Source organism: Rattus norvegicus, chromosome 18 (assembly GCF_036323735.1).
Source record: "Rattus norvegicus strain BN/NHsdMcwi chromosome 18, GRCr8, whole genome shotgun sequence".
In the NCBI taxonomy this organism is placed as follows: Eukaryota; Metazoa; Chordata; class Mammalia; order Rodentia; family Muridae; genus Rattus; species Rattus norvegicus.
This window is the reverse complement of record NC_086036.1, coordinates 74,352,653-74,370,972: the sequence shown is the minus strand read 5'-3', so window position 1 is coordinate 74,370,972 and position 18,320 is coordinate 74,352,653. Positions and strand designations below refer to the sequence as shown.

At 41.5% G+C, this 18,320-nt stretch overlaps 1 long non-coding RNA gene across 1 annotated transcript; it reads right to left on the bottom strand.

Annotated features, from left to right (window-relative positions):
• Positions 1 to 6,598: 6,598 nt before the first annotated feature.
• Positions 6,599 to 17,219, bottom strand: LOC134483060 (uncharacterized). The gene is made up of 2 exons (XR_010059897.1): positions 16,714 to 17,219; positions 6,599 to 6,728 (listed from the first exon to the last, which is right to left on the bottom strand). It is a non-coding gene; the product is annotated as an uncharacterized LOC134483060 (long non-coding RNA).
• Positions 17,220 to 18,320: the final 1,101 nt, after the last annotated feature.

Here is an 18,320-nt window from a genome sequence, read left to right as displayed (position 1 = left end):
TTGGATTGCAGAGGAATTTTAATCCAGCAACATGGCTGCTCTGGAAAGGGATGGCATCCAAAGATATGATGATCCAGCTGGAATGTAGACACACCACACACCTTTGATCCCTCTGCCTGGAACACAGACATGCCTTTAGTATATGCCTTCAATCCAAAACAATGACATATAATCGAGGGACAGACAAAGTGATGAATCAGAGAAAGATTTGACAATGAGTCAGAGATAGATAGCCCAATGCTCTGAAAGCATATAGGAAAGGGAGGCTACTCACAGAGCAGTGATGGGGATAGTTGAGTTCAATTCAGAGGACGTCAGTTCAGTTCAGCTTAGTTTGGAGGAGTTCAGTTCAATGCAGAGTAGAACAGTTGAGTTCAGAGCAGTTCAGATAGCAGAGTTCAGAGGCAGTCTTTCCAAGTAGAGAAATTCACTTAGAAGCCAAAAGAGGCCAATTTGAATCAGTCATCTTGGAGAGAAGTGTGAGCTAGAACAGCTGAGTTGAACCAGCCAGCCAGAGTTCAGAAAGTGCTAAAATGGGTAACTTTATTCAGCAGTAAGTCTCAGAGAATGAAACATTCTAGGCCTGTGTTAGTAGACAGAGGCTGGGATCTGAAGTCTTCAAGGTCCAGGCTTGCAGAAGTTCAGATTGTACAGAGGCTAGAAGCTTCTAGGTCAAGGACTAAGGGTAGTTAGAAATGTGCTGGGCTCAGCCCAAGCCCTGTACTCTTAAAGCTTGGGTATGGCTCTCATCTTATCTCATTACTTCATCTGAGGAAATAAAAAGCAACAGTTACATTTACCTTGGATAATATGAGGTGAAAAGAGCCACCCTAAAACTGGACCACACCTTCTGTGATAGCCTAGATTAAAGGACATGGAAGAAGGAAGGTGTTGCTTTCTGACTGCTTGCCTTCACTCTTGCTGGCAAGCTTACCCATCTTGCTGTTGAGGCATTTACTTATATTCAAGCCTACTTCTACAAGGATTGTTGTGTAGACTCAAGACCAGCAGCTCTGTAAGAATACATCAGGACTCCAGTACCAGATTAGGACTGCTGAGGTACTCAGTCATTTGGACTGAACAAGTACTACTCCTTTGCATTGGGAAACACTTGTTGCTAGAGTACTTGGATCATAACCTGTTAGTCTCCCTAACAAGTACCCTTTAAATGTACCTATTCATTCTAACGGTTCCATTCCTTAGAGAACCCACCAATACAGTGAGTTCAAACTTTTCTGTGGTTGAAGGTCATGCAGTAAACCCTACTGTTTCACCACATTGTTTCCCCTTAATTGAAGTTTCTGGGAGTTTGTGCTTCTGACACTCTCTCACTTAGAAGGATACTTCAGGGTCTGGGAGTCAATAGAAAGTCATTTTGGGATTTCCATTCAATTTCTGTACTCTCAAGTTCCTCTGTTTTAAAATGGAAATAATTACATTGGCTTCATCTTATGTTTTTCCTAAGTACCTGCAAAGTATCTTTGACAAGCTCTGTTTCATAGCCAGTGCTTTACTGAGAGCTACTAAATAGATGAAAAGCCACTCTGAACTGACTCTCAGAAACAAAGCAATGAGCTTCATTAAGACATTGTGTATGTCACTGTACTTTGTTTGTTATCGCTGCATTTCTCTCCTCTGTCCTTCCCCACTTGTTGTTTGTCTCTTGAACAAATCATCTGATTTCTACTTTCATGTCACAGATATATAATATGTGATAAAAAGTCACTACTGTGCATCTGGTAGAAAATATGCAATGTTTGTTTCCCTCTGCTTTCTCCCATAAGACCCCTTTCTCTCTTCATGTAGTACCCTTCTACTTTTATTACATATATGCATACAAAACAACTACATATCACTTCTTTATCTAGAATGCTTTTTCTGCTTTCTGCTAAAGTTCAAAGTCTCTAACAATGTAGTAAGATCCTCATGATTAACTATCCCAGTTAGATGAACTATAGCTTACTAAAATGTAATGACAAAATTGGGTAGTTAGGGTGAAGTAATAGAAGATATTATTATTCTCTTCATGTGAAGCTTGGCAGTGACATTTTTAGCCCAAAATGTCATAGGCTAGATGAGGAATCAGACAATTTTAAAAGACTACTATTTCTCAAGGGACAATTGCTGAGTTTTTTTTAATCTATCCCTGGTGTAGTGGTTCTCAATCATCCTAAAGCAATGACCCTTTAATACAGTTCCTCACATGTAGGGATCACCACTCCTCCAAACATAAAATTATTTTCCTTGCTACTTTATAACTGTAATGTTTGCTACTGTTATGAATCACAATGTAAATATTTTTGGTGAGAGAGGTTTGCCAAAGGGGTTGCAACCCACAGGTTGAGAACCACTGCCCTACAGGCATTTACTCCATTATGTAGGGTTTCATTACTTACAACATTTCAAGAAATAACTGAGAAAGGAGCACAAATAATTTGGAATTTGAAAAGAACACAAAATAGTTTGGAACTGAAAGGATTTAATCCCACCCTCTGCTTATTGTAGGCACCTTCCCATGTCTTTATCCTCCATGATCCACTCGGTCTGTAAAGATTGGATCCATTAATTAAAGTTCCTACCATTGAAATAAGAAAAAAAAAACCAAGCAAACAAACAAATGACCACTCTGGCTTTGCTGCTGACACTGGAGGCAATGGTAACACTCCATAGTTCAGCCTTAGGAATATTCTGATAAGACATGTATATGCCTGAGAAAGAGAACAAATCCATTGACATAACGTCAGCATTGATGGCTTTACAATGCTGTCCTGAGACGAACCTGCAGCTCAAGTTTGCTGTTCAGGAACTGAGTCATTGCAGATGTGCAGGTGAGTGGACAATGCCAGCATCATGGGGAGCTGACTGAACGATCAGTGACCTTGGATTCTGATTTCAGAGCTTCCCATTAATTACAGATGGAGTCATTTTCATGAAGATCCTGCCACAAATTCCACTGACATTTCCTCATTTTCTTTTTTAAAAATTTAATTTTGGGGTGTACAAACAATTTTTTCTTTTTGCAGAAGAGGAGCACAAATGCAGCCCCCAGCACAAATCATTCAGTTGAATTTCCTGCATTTGGGGAAGTGAACTCATAAAGAGTGCAGAGGACATGTCTCATCATGGGAGAACCGTCTTCAAGGTCATGGTATCTCCCTGCCAGGTAACAGTTAAACATTCCTTTAAGGACTTACATTTAAAAAATATGTTTCTTTATCCCATAATGATTGTGTACTGTTTTTCTCATTACATTAGAGACAATATTTGTGGATATCTTATCTTATAATCATGACAGTATCTTTGGAGCCATTAGAAAGCTGAAGAAAACGGTATCTGCCATCATCATTGTTTTTGATCACAGAGGGTGAGAGACTTGTGTGAGACAAGGAGATGGTTTGACAGTCCTAAATGGAAAGCGTGGTCTTGAGATTCAGAGGTTCAAACCCTGCCTCTGAAATTACTGCCCTTGCTTTGGTCAACTTTAGTTTCTTATCAAAAATAAGTAGAACTATATATAGTCAAGTGAAAAACATGAAAAATATGCATAAATGTTGGTAAAACTATCATTCTACCTTCGTTTGATTCTTTCCTGTCTTTTATAAGTACTAGGTATGAGCCATTTTGTGCAAAATAGAGGTAGTCTGTTCAACTAAAATTTTAAAATCAACAACCAACTGACCCATGAATTTAAAAGTAGGGTAATAAGGTGGAAAGGATTTGAAACCAGAAGTTCTTGGCTTCAGATCCCACCTTACTTACCCATATAATCATGAGCAAATAACTTTGGCATTTTGATAATCAAAAAGCTCACATATAGACACCCCACAAAGAGACACAGTACAAAGCACAGCATCCAGGAGCTGATCACTATATAATCTGTGTATACTCACCTCTCCTTTCTCTCAACCCCTCCTTTCATTCTGTTCTACAAAGACCACTCATCAGAGAAGCTGGAGTGGAACAGGTAACAGGGAACAGAGAGACTGAGAGAGCAGTAGATTCATCCAGCCAAAGTTAAAAAATTGGCAGAGAAGAAAACAGTCTATGATGGTCTGCCAATTGTTAAAGGGTAAGAAGTCTGTGAGGAAATATATGTCTTAGATGGTCCCCAGTCCCCAGCAGCGATAAGATGGAGGGTGGAAGAAACCATAAAGAAGGTTCTCACACTTCAAACTTTCTGTAATTATCTTCTTACAGTATCTCCTTTTCTAAGGCAGGAGATCTAAAAAATTAAGTTCGCTAAGATCTTTGAAAAAAAAAACCAAGGATGTACATTGTGTTAGTTTCTTTTCTTTCTTTGTTTTCTTTCTTTTTCTCTTTCTTCTTTTATTCCAAGTTGACATAAACTAGGAACATCTGGGAAGGAGCCTCAATTAAGAAAATGGCTCCATCAGATTGGCCTGTAGGCAAGTCTGCGGGTCATTTTCTTAATTAATAATTGATGTTGGAGAGCCCAGCCCACATGAGCAGTGCCACACTCCTAGACAGGAGGTCTTGGGAGATATAAGCAAGGTAGCTGAACTTGAGCCCAAGAAGTTTTCACCATTGGCTTTCTGCCTCTGCTACTGCTTAAGTTTCTGCCCTGGCCACCCACCCTCAAAGAAAGAAAGAGTATGGTTAGAATAATAAGTCAAATAAAGTCTTCGCTCCTCAAGTTCGTTTGCCATGGTGATATCATAACAACAGAAAGCAAACCAGAACACACAGCAAATAAGAGAACTTGGGATTTTGTTCATGGGTAATTGTATCGTGGACCTCTCACTTCTCAAGGTGAATCTATTTGGAATTGTTTCGTCTGGCATTTCTTTACCCCAGATCATCCGTGCTGATCTTACAAACCAAGCTGAAGTGGATGGCTGCTAACCTCAGGTCCAGATGGATGGACTTAGGTTCTCATTAGGCATGCATGACCCAGAAGACAGAGGTCAGTCTGGAGAGAGCCCAACATAAAGGCAAAGACTTCTGCCTCACAGACGTGATGCCAATCCTGACGCCAACATGGCTTCTCTGGGATTCCAGGCAAGTCTTTTGAGCTCTCAAGGCCTTGGATCTCCGTCTTAAAGTGTGGATAATGAGCATTATACTCCCGCCTCACAATGACGAAGATTAACAGAGATTATAGGTGATTACAGCTATGAAAGTGTTATATAAAACAAACACTATTATTATGTCTAGTAATAGACTCCTCAAGCTGCCATGACTGCCCAGGGCTCTTATCCATGGGACACTTCATAATGAGATTTGGGATTTCACTAACCAAATTTCCTTGGATGCCATTCAAATTGGTCCAATGGAAATAACTACATTGGCCTCATCTTATGGCTTCAATCATATATCAGAGAGTGTTAGCTGCTGAAAGCATGACTAGTCCAACAATCTACTTTTAGTTGGTTTTCTGGGATTGGGGGGAGGCTTCGTTGTTGATGTTGTTTTAGGCTCTTTGTGTTTTGTTTTGTTTTTTTGAGACAAAGTCTCATGTAGCCCAGGCTGGCCATGAACTCTCCATATAACTAAGAATGTTCTTGAAGTTTTGATTTATTTTTACAGCCCACGGGCTGGGAATCCAGGCTTGTGCTCAAGCCTTGCCTTTTTTTGGGGGGGGGGGAAGGAAAGGAGTTCTAGACAAAACAAAATACAAAAAAGATGACCTAGACCACTCCCCTACAAAGTATATGAGTGAGCCTGTTGCATGTGGACTATAGAAACCTCATTTTAAAGTTGTGTATGTATACATGTATGTGTGCATGTGTGTACGTGTGTGTGTGTATGTGTGTGTGTTCATGTGTGTATACGTACATGTGAGGTAATAGTGAGTTTATGCTGTGGTACTTCTGAGCCCCTAGAGATGATGTTATAGGTCATTGTGAGTCATACAAATTGGGTGCTGGGAAGGAACCAAACTTAGGCTCTCTGCAAGAGCAGGCCATGTTCCTCTTAATCACCGAGACATCTCTCCAGCCCTGCTGAATCCTACTTCTATTCAGAGAGCACATGAACTAAACATACCTCTCTGGTTGATTTTTCAACAGCACTGCTTATTTCTCCCTTGGAGTCTCATAGTCATTCTCTCTTAGTTTTCAATTGGCCATCATGGTCTTCATTCCCTGAATAGCCATGCTGACATTTTTTTTGACGACCATATGACACATACACACAAGTACAAGTGCACACATGGGGACACACACATACACACTCATACACACACACACACACACACACACACACACACACACACACACACACATTGTAATAGGTTAATGCTTTTCTATTGCCTTCAACCCAGAAGCAAACTTTCTAAATCTTGTTTAGGACAGGGATATACCAGGCATAACTATTCTCCTTCTTTCCTTCCAGGTTTCTCCATGGACCTACCCACAGACTGCTGGGTCTGGTTATCCATTGGCAAGTGGTTCACTGCCTTCACTTGGAGAATGATTGACTCCTCCTGCAGGGCCTCTTTCTCTCTCTCCTTATATGGTCCTTTTCAGACATCTAGCACAGAACCTACCCTCCCTATTCCTATGCCCTAGATGTAGATGCTACTCTTCTCCAGATACTTCTTCATTATTATTTCACAGAATGAAAGTTAGAAGAGAAATTAGCATTGGCAAAACTGACCTTTATTTTACGTATGTACCAACCTCAGGCAACTACCAGATTGTATAATCACTGAGCAGCGGAGCTCCAGGGGAGAGTTTTATGATGCAGTTGGATTGGGAGAGATGATTCTGGAAAAAAGACAGAAAAGGATGTATAGCTTTTGCATGTTTGCATGTTGTTTAACAAGACACTTAAATTAGTCAGCCAAGTTACTTCATAATGCCCAACCCCCTCCATCTCTTCCCTCAGAGGCTCCTGCCTGGTTCTTGACTCTAAAGTTCCTGCACTGTGTGGCAGACAGCACTTTGCATGCAGAGATGTGGGGACACAGGTGACGTGTTTGTCTTAGAATAGCACAAAGGGAAATGAGTACTTTGTTGCTTCTGTTGTATCCAAATGACCCCACTGCCCTCTTGCCCACTCTGGTCCTTTGTGCCTTCTTCCTTGCCTCCAGGTGGTACTTCAGAGCAGTCTATAACACGGTATAGGAGGAAGGCTCTGGTGACTTGGTTGTTTCCAGAAACATGATTTATCTTGTGAGAAGGGAAGACAGCTGGTCCAAAAGCAGAAATCAGTAACAATTGCACAGCCCCAAAGACCTTCCACATCTATTACACCCAGAGCCTTGGAAGCAGGTGGATATCAATGTATTCCTATTCAGTCAGGGCCTCAACCTTCCATTTTGTCATCTCCAAGGCCAACATGCTATTGTGGGCGGAGAGAGGTTGGATCACCTTCTGTGGTCCCTGTAGTAAAGGATGGAGTCTCATACTATATACTACCCAATAGCATTTGACACTGTAAGGTTGAAAGGTGTAACAGTTCATTAGTCACACGAAGCCATGGGGATTTCAGAAAAGAACGGGTGCTACATATCGTATAGGCAAACAGCGCCAAAACTCAGGGTCTGTAGAGGCAGGCTTTGTCGTGAAGGAAAAGTGTGGCCTCTGATTCACAGAGAAGCATGGGTTGGCTTGTATGTATCTTTCTACAGCTCCAGCTTGGCATGGAGGTGAGAATTAGGCTACATACCCAGAGTACAGGTAGAGATGCAGCTGCAAAAGCTAGTAATAGAGCTAGGAAGGTGGGCCAGAGGATAGATTTACGAAGATTGGTGAGCCTCTCACAGGCTTTTGGTCCTGTGAGATTCAAAGGTATCCAGGCAGCACAGAAAATTCGAGTTTTTACTGTATACCCTGTCTCTACTGTACACAGTGCATTGCTCCGCAGAAAATGCTCTCATTCATTGAAACATCCCTCTGGGCTTTCACTAAGAATTTTTTTTTCCTCACACACACAAATAACTGTTCATAAAAGAATGCTGTCAAGGAGCTGGCCTGTCCCTTGATGGCTTAGTAGATAAGGAGACCTGACATTCATTTATTTGCCTAATGAGTAACATGGTAACGTCTCGGTTTGATAAGTGTGTGTGTCACTTATACCAAGTTTTGTTCACATTCAGATTCATAAACGGGCATCCCTGTAGGACCCAATCGAATCTCGTTGGTATCTAGGATGATGAAGAATGTCAGCACTTCAGAGATTAAAGAGCCACGCCAGGGGAGGTGACAATCAGCCATGCTTCCTGGAAAGCCCAAAAGGTTTCACTGTGACCCCCACACTACAGCCATGCTTCCCACCACAGTCAATATCAACCTCCAATTCTTCTTTCCTAAGTCTCCACTGTGGAATGTCGAGATTTCACGGTTTTCCAAGAATGCTCCCGTTAAATACCCTTCACAAGCACTCATCAGACTAAAGCTTTTAGCTGGCTTTCCAAACAGGATTTATGTTCTAGAGTAGCATTCTAACCTCAACCCCAAGAGTCCGTGCCCTATTTCTTTAGAGATGTTGCCTCTGCACTAAAATGTACAAAGGGAGGAACTTTGTAGAGAGGCAGCTAGGGACACATAGCCGTGTGTCTTTCTTTCCACTACAGAGTGAAGGGAAAACATGATCCGTGACTCTGCAGCGATAGGAAAAGACCAGCCAAAACCAACCAGCCTGACTACCCAAGGAAATGCTTTTCACTCTTCTCGTTTTTATTTTTCATTTGCACAGGATCAGTGCTCCTTTTTTTAAAAAAGTAGAATCATAATTTCCCCGGGGTTATCCCACACAGGCAAGTTCATGTGCGAGCCTCTTGTACAGGCAGGGTTGCAAATCCCTGATACCTTTTCCTTAGTAAGGATGGGGCGATATATGCACATCCCAAAAACTGTAAGTTTATACCAAGATCCATTGAATACAGAGGAGGACAAATGAATACCAAAGGGAGAAAACAAAAGTTACTTAGGAAGCAGGCACAATAAAACACCAAGCAATAAAGAAGCAGCTCGAATAAGGATGTGTAGAGTGAACCAGTGAAGCCTTTATTTCAAATCAAACCTGATATCCCTTAGCTCTAATTCTATATTCCCAGTCATGTCTGAGCCAGGGTCTGCCAAAATTAGTTAGGAGTTTTGGCTGCAGTGTGAGAAGAAGTTTCTGGATCCAGGGATGATCTAGGGTGGGAGGGGGTAGTAAGTAGGGTCTGGCACGATACAGTCTTCAGAGTAATACAGATTCTAAAAAAAGCAAATTTAAGAATTAAAGCATGTGTGTAGGCGCATATACAAGTCCATGAATCCCATAAAGGTCACCGAGCATCATCTGGTTTTATTAGTAAAGTTATAGAGCTGAGGTTTCCTAGGAGGTACACAGGAGGAAAGATTGCTGCACCAGATTCACTAAGTTCAAAGTTTGGTTCTGGAAGCAACGCTCCTCACAATAGTGCCAATTATGTGATTCAGCCATGTGTCAAAAGAGGAGAAACCAGGAGAGGCTGCAGGGCTCTCTTACCGGGTCTGAACTTGTTTTTATACCCCTGAGATGCCAAATGACTTCCATTTCCCTGGAATGGGAGACAGGTCCACATCTCCCTTTTATTGATACCGTTATCCTGATCACTAACTCTGGGCTCTGGAGCTGTCCCACAATGCCCGTTTCATTCACAGTCCAGCTCAGTAGTATGTCCTCTGCAATCCTCATCCCAATGTTGGTCTTCCCTCAAAGGTCCAATACCCTTGTTTGCAAAGCTTTCTTCTTTCTTGAGTGACCTTTTCCCTTTTCAGTGGCTAAAAGTTCATTAGTACACTGGACCGATCCTTTTTCTTATTGGAGGAGGGGTATGTGTGGTTCCATTAATAAATGTCCCTCGTACTCTCTGATATTTAGATACTTGGTCCCCAGTTGATGCAGTCTGGTGAAACTTAGGAGGTGTGGCTTTGCTGGAGGAAGTCTGTCACTGAGAGTGGGTTTTCAGAGTTCAAGGATTCAAACCATTCCCAGTTTGATCTGTTGCTTCCTGTTTATAGCTTAAGCTCTGAGCTTTCCAGAAGACCTTGTTTCCTTGGGTTCATGCACCCTCTGCCTCTTACAATCTTTCTGCCTCCTCTCCTATATAGAACCTTGAGGGGAGGGGTTTGATGATGGCATCCCATTTAGGCCTGAGTGTTCTAAAATCTCACTCTCAGTACATTGTCCAGTTGGGGGTTCTGGTGCTAATTACCATTCTACGGCAAAAGAAACCTCTCTGATGAGAACAGGGAGTATCTCTGATGAGATACTCATTTGACCTCACAGACTGAGACACAACCTGCAAAATGAGACAAAATCCCAGCACAGAAAGAGGAAGTGAACACAGAGTCCCACCCCTAGTCAAGAAAATATTTGTTATTGATAAATCAGTTTTCTACAATGCAGTAACAATAGATATATCAGCCCCAACACAAAACAGGCAGGGCCCATGCTAGAAGTAGCTAGCTAACACAAAATGGACTCCATGTTCTTGTATGCTACTTTTTGTTTATTTGTCTGTTTGGGGTATTGTTTTTGAGAGCTAGAGAATATGAAGTTGGATGGGTGTGCAGTGGAAAAGATCTAGGATGATTTCAGGGTGGGAAAGAATATGACCAAAATACATTGTGTGAAAAAAATTAAATGTGAGAGAGCTGTCACCTTGATGCCATGCTTCCGGGCTGTGATGGTAATGGACTCTTATTCCTCTGGACCCATTCCCAATTAAATTCTTGCTTCTTCAGGTTTCTTTAACCAGAGCATTTTATCACAGCAATAGCAAATTAGCTAATACAGGATTTCTCCATGTTTGGGTTCATGGAGTACTTTAAGGTAGGAATGTACTGTACAAGAGTCACAGACATATAAATAAATAAATAAATAAATAAATAAATAAATAAATAAATAAATAAATGAGTTACAGACATGCTGAGAAGGCATTTCTCAATCAAACCGGAAGAACAATCAGAACTGAGTGGAAGGGAAGGTGCAGAAAGGACTTTGGCTAGGCTAGCACTTGAGGTATGGCTCTTCTAACTCCCTTAGCTCCATGAAAGCAAAAATATCTATGTGAGTATTTTCTGATTTTAATAATGCATGAAGTATTGATTTCAATGAATATTTACTGAGGACTCATATTCTGTGTCAGGAAATGTTAGGGGCATCTAATAGAGCAAGCCATGCTGTCTTCAGAATGTAACTGTGACTTAGGTCTTGTGTAGGTGCAGAAGCAAAAGCTTTAAGCAGCGTAGCCAACAATGAGCAAAAATGGGGTTTAAACTTAGGTTTTCTGGTCCGGAAACCCTTGTACATACATTACAATTATGCTATGCTTAGGGTGGACAACGGCTCTGGCTTCTTCAGAGCTGATTATGGGATAAACCGGGTGAGTTGGTCACTCCAGCTGTGCTCTACAATCAGAAGGACTGCAGCACGGTTTTGAAGGATCTGTCTTTTGTCTAAAGCTCTCATAGTAGGCTGCTATAAACTGGATGGCTGAAACAATGGAAAATTGTTGCTGCGTTGTCCTAGAGGCTAGAAGTCTGAGATCAAACAGTGAGAAAAAAAAAAACCAGCTATTTCTGAGGGAGAGGAAGGAAGATGAAAAAGATGGACTATAGAGGGCCATCTTCTGTGATGTAAAATTCTTCCCTTGCCCCTCCCTCTCTCTCTCTCTCTTCTCTCTCTCTTTCTCTCTCTCTCCCCCTCCCTCCTTCCCTCCCTCTCTCTCTCCCTCCCCCCTCCCTCCCTCCCTCTCTCTCTCCCTCCTTCTCTCTCTCTCTCTCTGTGACCACATATCTCCTTTTTATGAGGCTAGAATTTGAATTGCATTAATATCTTCCCAGGCATTAATCAGCTTACAGTTACTACAACGAACACCTTAGATTATCAATGTAAGAACGTTCTGTTCCTTTCACAGCTTTAAAGGTTTGGGTCCACAGTAGGTTGACTCAATAGATTTGAGTATTGGTATTATAAGGTAGCTACATTATTTGGAGAGACTGGCAGAGAAGGCTTACTTATCTTAAGGCTCAGAATAAATTCAATAGAACCAGAGGAGAGCCTGGAATCCCAATATTCCCTTTGAGGGCACAACCCAGTGATCAGAACACCTTGCACTATGTCATGTCTCGTACGTTTCCATTATCTCTCAATATTGCCAAATGGATGACTGAACCTTCCGTACAATAGTCACTGGATCACCTTTAAGATCCAAAATGTAGCAATCCTAATGGCATAAATTTAATTCGTAATTCATAATTTAATATCTATAAAAACTGTATCATCAGATTAGGTCATATCATGAGGAGGTAGGAATCTCAACATGAAATTTGAGAGACAACTCGATGCAGAACCAGGGACACTAAGCACCAACGGTAAAGGCCAATGTCAGACCATCAAATATGTCACAGATTCTCCATTTTATTCATTATCATACCCAAATAGCTTACACATAAAAATAAATAGAAGTAAACAAAACAACAAAACCCATCATATTTAGACTGTATAACAGATCAATTGAAATCAGAATTTGAATGGCAGGGTCCAAGAACTGGAATTTTTATTGTGACTTCCTGTGTGTTGTGATCTGAATTTAAGGTGTCCTCCCAAACTCATGCTTTAAGTGCTTGGCCTGGGTTGATGGCTCTATATTGAAACATCTAGGGAGCCTTTATGGCTTAGGAATGGGGTGATGGCCATACAAAGAAGGTCAAAGATGAAAGGCCTTTGAAGGATATGCCTTGCCTTTGTTCTGTTCTCTACTTCCTACCTGGAATCATGTGACCAAGCCAGAGCTGTAAGTTCCTGCTTCGCAGCCTGAGTCACTCAGCCAGGCTGTCTCTGCTTGTGAAATGCCACAAATGCCCTGGGAAACCATGAAGCAACATAACGCTTTCCTCGCATCGACTGTTCTCACAGGCATTCTGTTAACAGCTGAGAGAAAGGTAACTAATAGACTAACGTATTTTAATGCAGACATGGAACTGATAATTTGTCATCAGTCTGAGTCAAAGGCCCTGCTATGGCAACATCATGAAAAGTAAGATGCAGGCGTGGGTAATACCACGGAAGGAGAAAGGGAGGTATTACAAAATACTTGTGGAGGGTTGGGACTGTGTCCCCAAAAGGGCTGGGGACAGGAGGTGAGTCGGGGTTGAAAGACAGCAAAAGGTTGAAAAGGTAAAGGCCGACTGGGACCATCACTCTGTTTCTTAGTCCTGAAAGGAGAGTTTCCATGACAATGGGAGGCAGCTGAGCCATGCAAACACAGTTCAAGTGTGTGTTGGTACATGGTCTACCTTTTTTCTCTTGTCCTTTATGTACATCAAAACTCAACAAGCTTGTATACCAAAATCAGGAGATAAACAAGGATGATTAAGTAGACAAAATGTGAAGGTTCCTGGTACCCATTTTCAGAAGATATGTGTTGTTTGAAATTTCAGAATTTTAAAATAGATACATTAGAGAGCATTTACTTCACAAAATAGTTTTCAATGGGATTGTCTAAATAGCCTGTTTCCCCTGGGCTGCCTGGTTTTATGTCTCAGAAATTGTTTCACACTATTGTTTTCTATACACACATCTGGCAAGAATTGTGAACTAAGTTTTTAGGAAACAATAGCTCTTTTTTGACAACAGTTTTTGAACTTAAATACAATACTAGAATGTACCTTTTTAAACTTGGTTGTTTTATGTGTAGAATGAGAATCATACCACAATTCCTGACTAGTTAATAATTTAAAAATAAATAAACATGTGTGCTAGTAATTAGAAAATGCTAAAGCATTTTAACAAGATGTATTTAAGGGAACCATTCATTATGCTAAGTTGATTTGAGATGTCATGATGTCATTGACATTTAGCTCATGGTCTTAGATATAATAGGATGGAAATGTTTTTTCAATTAATGGCTTTGGGAAGGATGCTTAGCTATATGTGGTTTTTTTTTTTTTTGGTTCTTTTTTTTTTTTTTTTTCGGAGCTGGGGACCGAACCCAGGGCCTTGCGCTTCCTAGGCAAGCGCTCTACCACTGAGCTAAATCCCCAACCCCAGCTATATGTGGTTTTCTCCATCTTAGGAAGGGGATTCTCTGCCTTTGCTCCAGCAAAAGAGAAACAAAGGTTTCAGCAAAGACCCCTGGCAGAGCAGAGTCCTGAAATGGGAGTAGGAACTGTAGACATATCAAAGACCTTCCCACAATAGCAAGTAAGACCAGCAGCTGGCTTCATGCACAATGTAGAAGGGAAGCCAGGGTTTTCTTCAGAAGCCCGGTTCACATGGGAGCTTGGGCATTTGCAGATGGAAAATATAAATTATTCATTAGCATCTCGGAATGGGAAGCAGTCAGCAGAATAAAAATTGTCTACCATGAGTGTACAGAGGTGGGATACAGACAAAGGTGCATTGCTGCCTGTTCCAGAGAACCTGACAAGGCTGTTGGTGTCCTGACAGAAGGTTAGCCCTCATCCTACAGGACTAAGATGTGGTACTTTAATCTCTCCTGAAGAGAATTTACAGTGAAATACTCATAATCTTAACCTACTTTGTAATAAAATACATATATTACTAAGAATTAATTTTTAACCATTCAGTTTGGGCTAAATCATAAAGTGTCACTAGCAAACAAGTTCTGATCTTCATGGAATAGTCTTCCCTAGCTGTCCCAGACAAGCCGCTGTTGAGTGAAGACTAGCATTCCTTAGGAGATGGTGTTGGACAGAGACTCATGTGGGTCTGTTCAGTCTGTGGCTTTCACACACAAGACTTCCCTGATTCCTGTACCACACAAACGCTTCTTTAGAGAATTGTAAAGTGACAGCCAAGCAGATATCTACCCCTCTACCTTCATCCTTCCTTGTTGCTTAGAAATAGCAGGGAGGTGAAATGAATTCTAGAGCCACAAGCGATCTCACAAATATAAAGAAGAAAAAAAGCTCATAGAAGGAAAAAAAAAAGGCCAGCATGTCTCAGAAGAAGTCATACTTCATGCCAAAGCAACTGTGAATTGGCTTATTAAAAAAGAAGAAGGGGAAACAATGCAAGAGAAATTTGTTTGAAAGGCAATGTTGGAAATGTCAAGAGTCACCAGTCAGCAGGCACACTTGCATAGTGAACTTTCACTGTTGCCTGAGCTTACCTGCTCCTCACCTCATACTTACTGCATTCTAAGGAGTATTTCATAAACACAGTAGGACCAAACTACAGCTGAGAGTTCCAATAGGAATCTGGCTTCCCTTTGTGAGTTGTGTGGTGGACAAGGTGGGTTCCTCAGGAGGATGCTTTGGAAAATCAACTCTTTCACTTTTCTGAAACAACAGTGTTGACTAGGGACTGTGTTGTCAGCATCTAGGTCAGCAGGGAAATTGTCCTCTGGAGTACAGGGCACTTAATTTTATGCTTACCTAGGAAGTGTCTGAACAGAACTTCTTGAAGTCGAGGTAGGTGAACTGTCTCACTAACTTCCCTATCTCTAAGCAGAAGACAATATATGATTTGGAAGGTTTCCTGTAGACCTGCCTAAGAGCTTCAGAATGCCATACACATTTTAGAGGGGGATTTCCATGTGATCTCTTGGTTGCATCCACTCTAACCAGCAATGAATGCCATACCATAGGCCGACCCCCTCGCTACAATGAGCATGCTTGATAATAGTCCCTAAACATGCGGATGGTGGAACTGATGATATGACTCTTGGCATTTGACTGTCTGTCTCTTTTTGGAAACAGCGTCTTAGAGATGCTACACCAAGCTTTTGGGATGACTCAGTGGGTAAAAGCACCTGCCACATAAGCCTGGATGTGACTTTGATCCCTGGAACTTAGGTAAAGGTAGGAGAGAGCCATCTCCTCAAAGTTGTTATATGTATTCTAGACATACGCCATGGAACAGGAGGTGAACATACACAGTACTTAATAATAATTAATAATACTACAAAATATGGTGTGTTACTACATTTAGACACACTGTCCTCAATGTCCTCAGAACCCAGCCCAGATCTGATTCTTAATTTTAGTTGGTGAGACCCATTCATTGTAGTTGCTGACTTTATTCTTAGTTATAGTTGGTTAGACCTATTGTAAATGCCGATTTGATTCTTAATTTTAATTAGTTAGATCCATCGTAGAGGTTGATCGGCTCTTTAATCCACAGATTGACTTCAAAGTCCAGTCTCATGGTTTTCCACTTATATTAATTCTTTTTCTGTTGCTGCAATAAAATGGCCCTACCCCAAAGCAACTTAGAGGAGAACATATTCACTTCAGCTAACAGTTCTAGAGAGACAGAGCCCATCATGAGAAAAGCCTGGCAATAAATGCAGGTAGGGAAGATACAGCAACAGGAATGGAAAGTTAGTGGATCACATTTTCACCTCGACTCAGGGACCAGAGAGAGGGAGAACGGCAAATGGAGCACGCTCTACCACTCTAAGAAAGATGACGCTGGGCAAGGCTGGCATTCTCACGAACCAACTGAGTACAGAAGTGAAGTAGTCAGTATCAATAAGAAGTTGCAGGTCCACAGCCAAATCAAGGTAGCTGTGTTAGTAGCACACCTCCTCCATCAAGGCTCCACCCTATAAAGGTGACCTCACAAGCAGTGGCATCTTTTGGGGAGCAAGAGTTTAGTCATGAGCCTAGGAGGACACTTTGCATTAAGACCACAGCAATCTGTTCACAGCACATGGCAGTTTATATGTGTTTCCGGCCCTCTTTGCTCTGAGCCTCAAACATCATAGCGTAAACATCTCATAATTGCTGGGAAAAATAAACATACATGAGTTCCATTACAGATGTCTTCACAGCACACCTTCATTAAATGGCCCTCTGCTTCCTCTATGCTAGACGTGACTACTTTTCTTCTTTCTGAGGCCTTAAGCCTCGACACTTTTCTGAGATGATTTGGCCAGAAGCCCAAAGACGGGAGCAGCATCCTGTTGGCTCTCTGGTCTGCCTTTACAATTCTTTACATGATGGATTTGGCCAGTATTGGGAACTTGGGGTTTCCTGTGAGGGCTCTCAGGGAGATGTTATTGTCAGTGAAGGAAGACACAGCTATCCACATCTGGGCCTTCATTGTGGCTATTGCCCAGAGAACGTCAGTGTCTCTCTTCTTCCTTTTGCTCAACAGAGAGGTTGTTGCCTCAGCCAGGAGCTTGATGTACTTTATGTTGACAGCTTGGAATGTAATGACTTTTAAACATATGGGCAGTTTTGTTTTTACAATAGTTCACATAATTCTAAATGATGTCACAATGCTTGTTACCATCTATATACAGTTGGTTTAGTGTCGAGCTGCATGGCAGCTCTCAATGTCACTAAACCCACTGAGCTGTCAGTCTCTTGACAGCCAGTCACAAGGAAGACAATACGGCAGCTGGGACCAAAGTTTTCTTTTAATAAATACAAATAACAGGGCAGGAGTAAAATGGGACAAACATTTACTGTGCTACAATTATGACAAACATCTGGCTACAAACTGTGAGATTTTCTCTTATCACTGATTCCATTGCCATATGGTAGGAAGTAACCAAAAGGTGGTTCTTGTCTTGAGAACTCTCCATTAGAAGTGGGAATCTCTTCTACCTCAGTGTTCTTCAAGGCACCCCTGACAACCCAGATACCTTTCATTAGCAACCAACCTACTCTTCCATCACCTCAAATACCCTGACATGCTATCTAGCTTTCTACTACATATGATGACATTTGAGTATCCTGAGTGGGGGACCATACTAAACACATGTAGTTGTCATTTTTCATTTGAGTTCTCTTGCTACAGGTCATGACTAGCTTGCACTACTGTATTCTGTGCTGGCCTCTTTTCTATGCTGTGCCTTATGTTACTAAGTGTGGGCCTGGTTGGTTCACCATTGCAGACTCACCTGTACTCTTACAAATAACTGGAATAACGGCCAGTGTGTGAGCAAAAAAGTGCATCCGTCCTGATGTTGCTGCGGACCTGTTACTTCACACAAACGCTGAACCTTCACTTCTGTTTGTTGTTTGTTTGTTCATTACAAGACAGAGTTCCTCTGTGTAACAACCCTGGCTGTCCTGGAACTTGCTTTGAAGACCAAGCCAGCCTACAAACTTAGAGAGATCTGCCTGCCTCTGCCTCCGGATGCTGGGATTAAAAGCATGGACCACCACCCACACCTGACTGACTCCATTTTTATCCTCGGATACTTCATAAAAATGTCAGCCTTGCCCAGCTTCATGTTTGATTTCTTACATTTCTATTTTAAGGTTCTGTAAAGTGGCAAAAGGAAACTTGTTTTAATCGCCACTTTTAAGTTTTGATTTTCTTAATTTCTCCAGAGGAGGAACAACTAGCACCATTTATAGCAAGAAATGTATATTTAAACACATTAAGAGCTCACACAG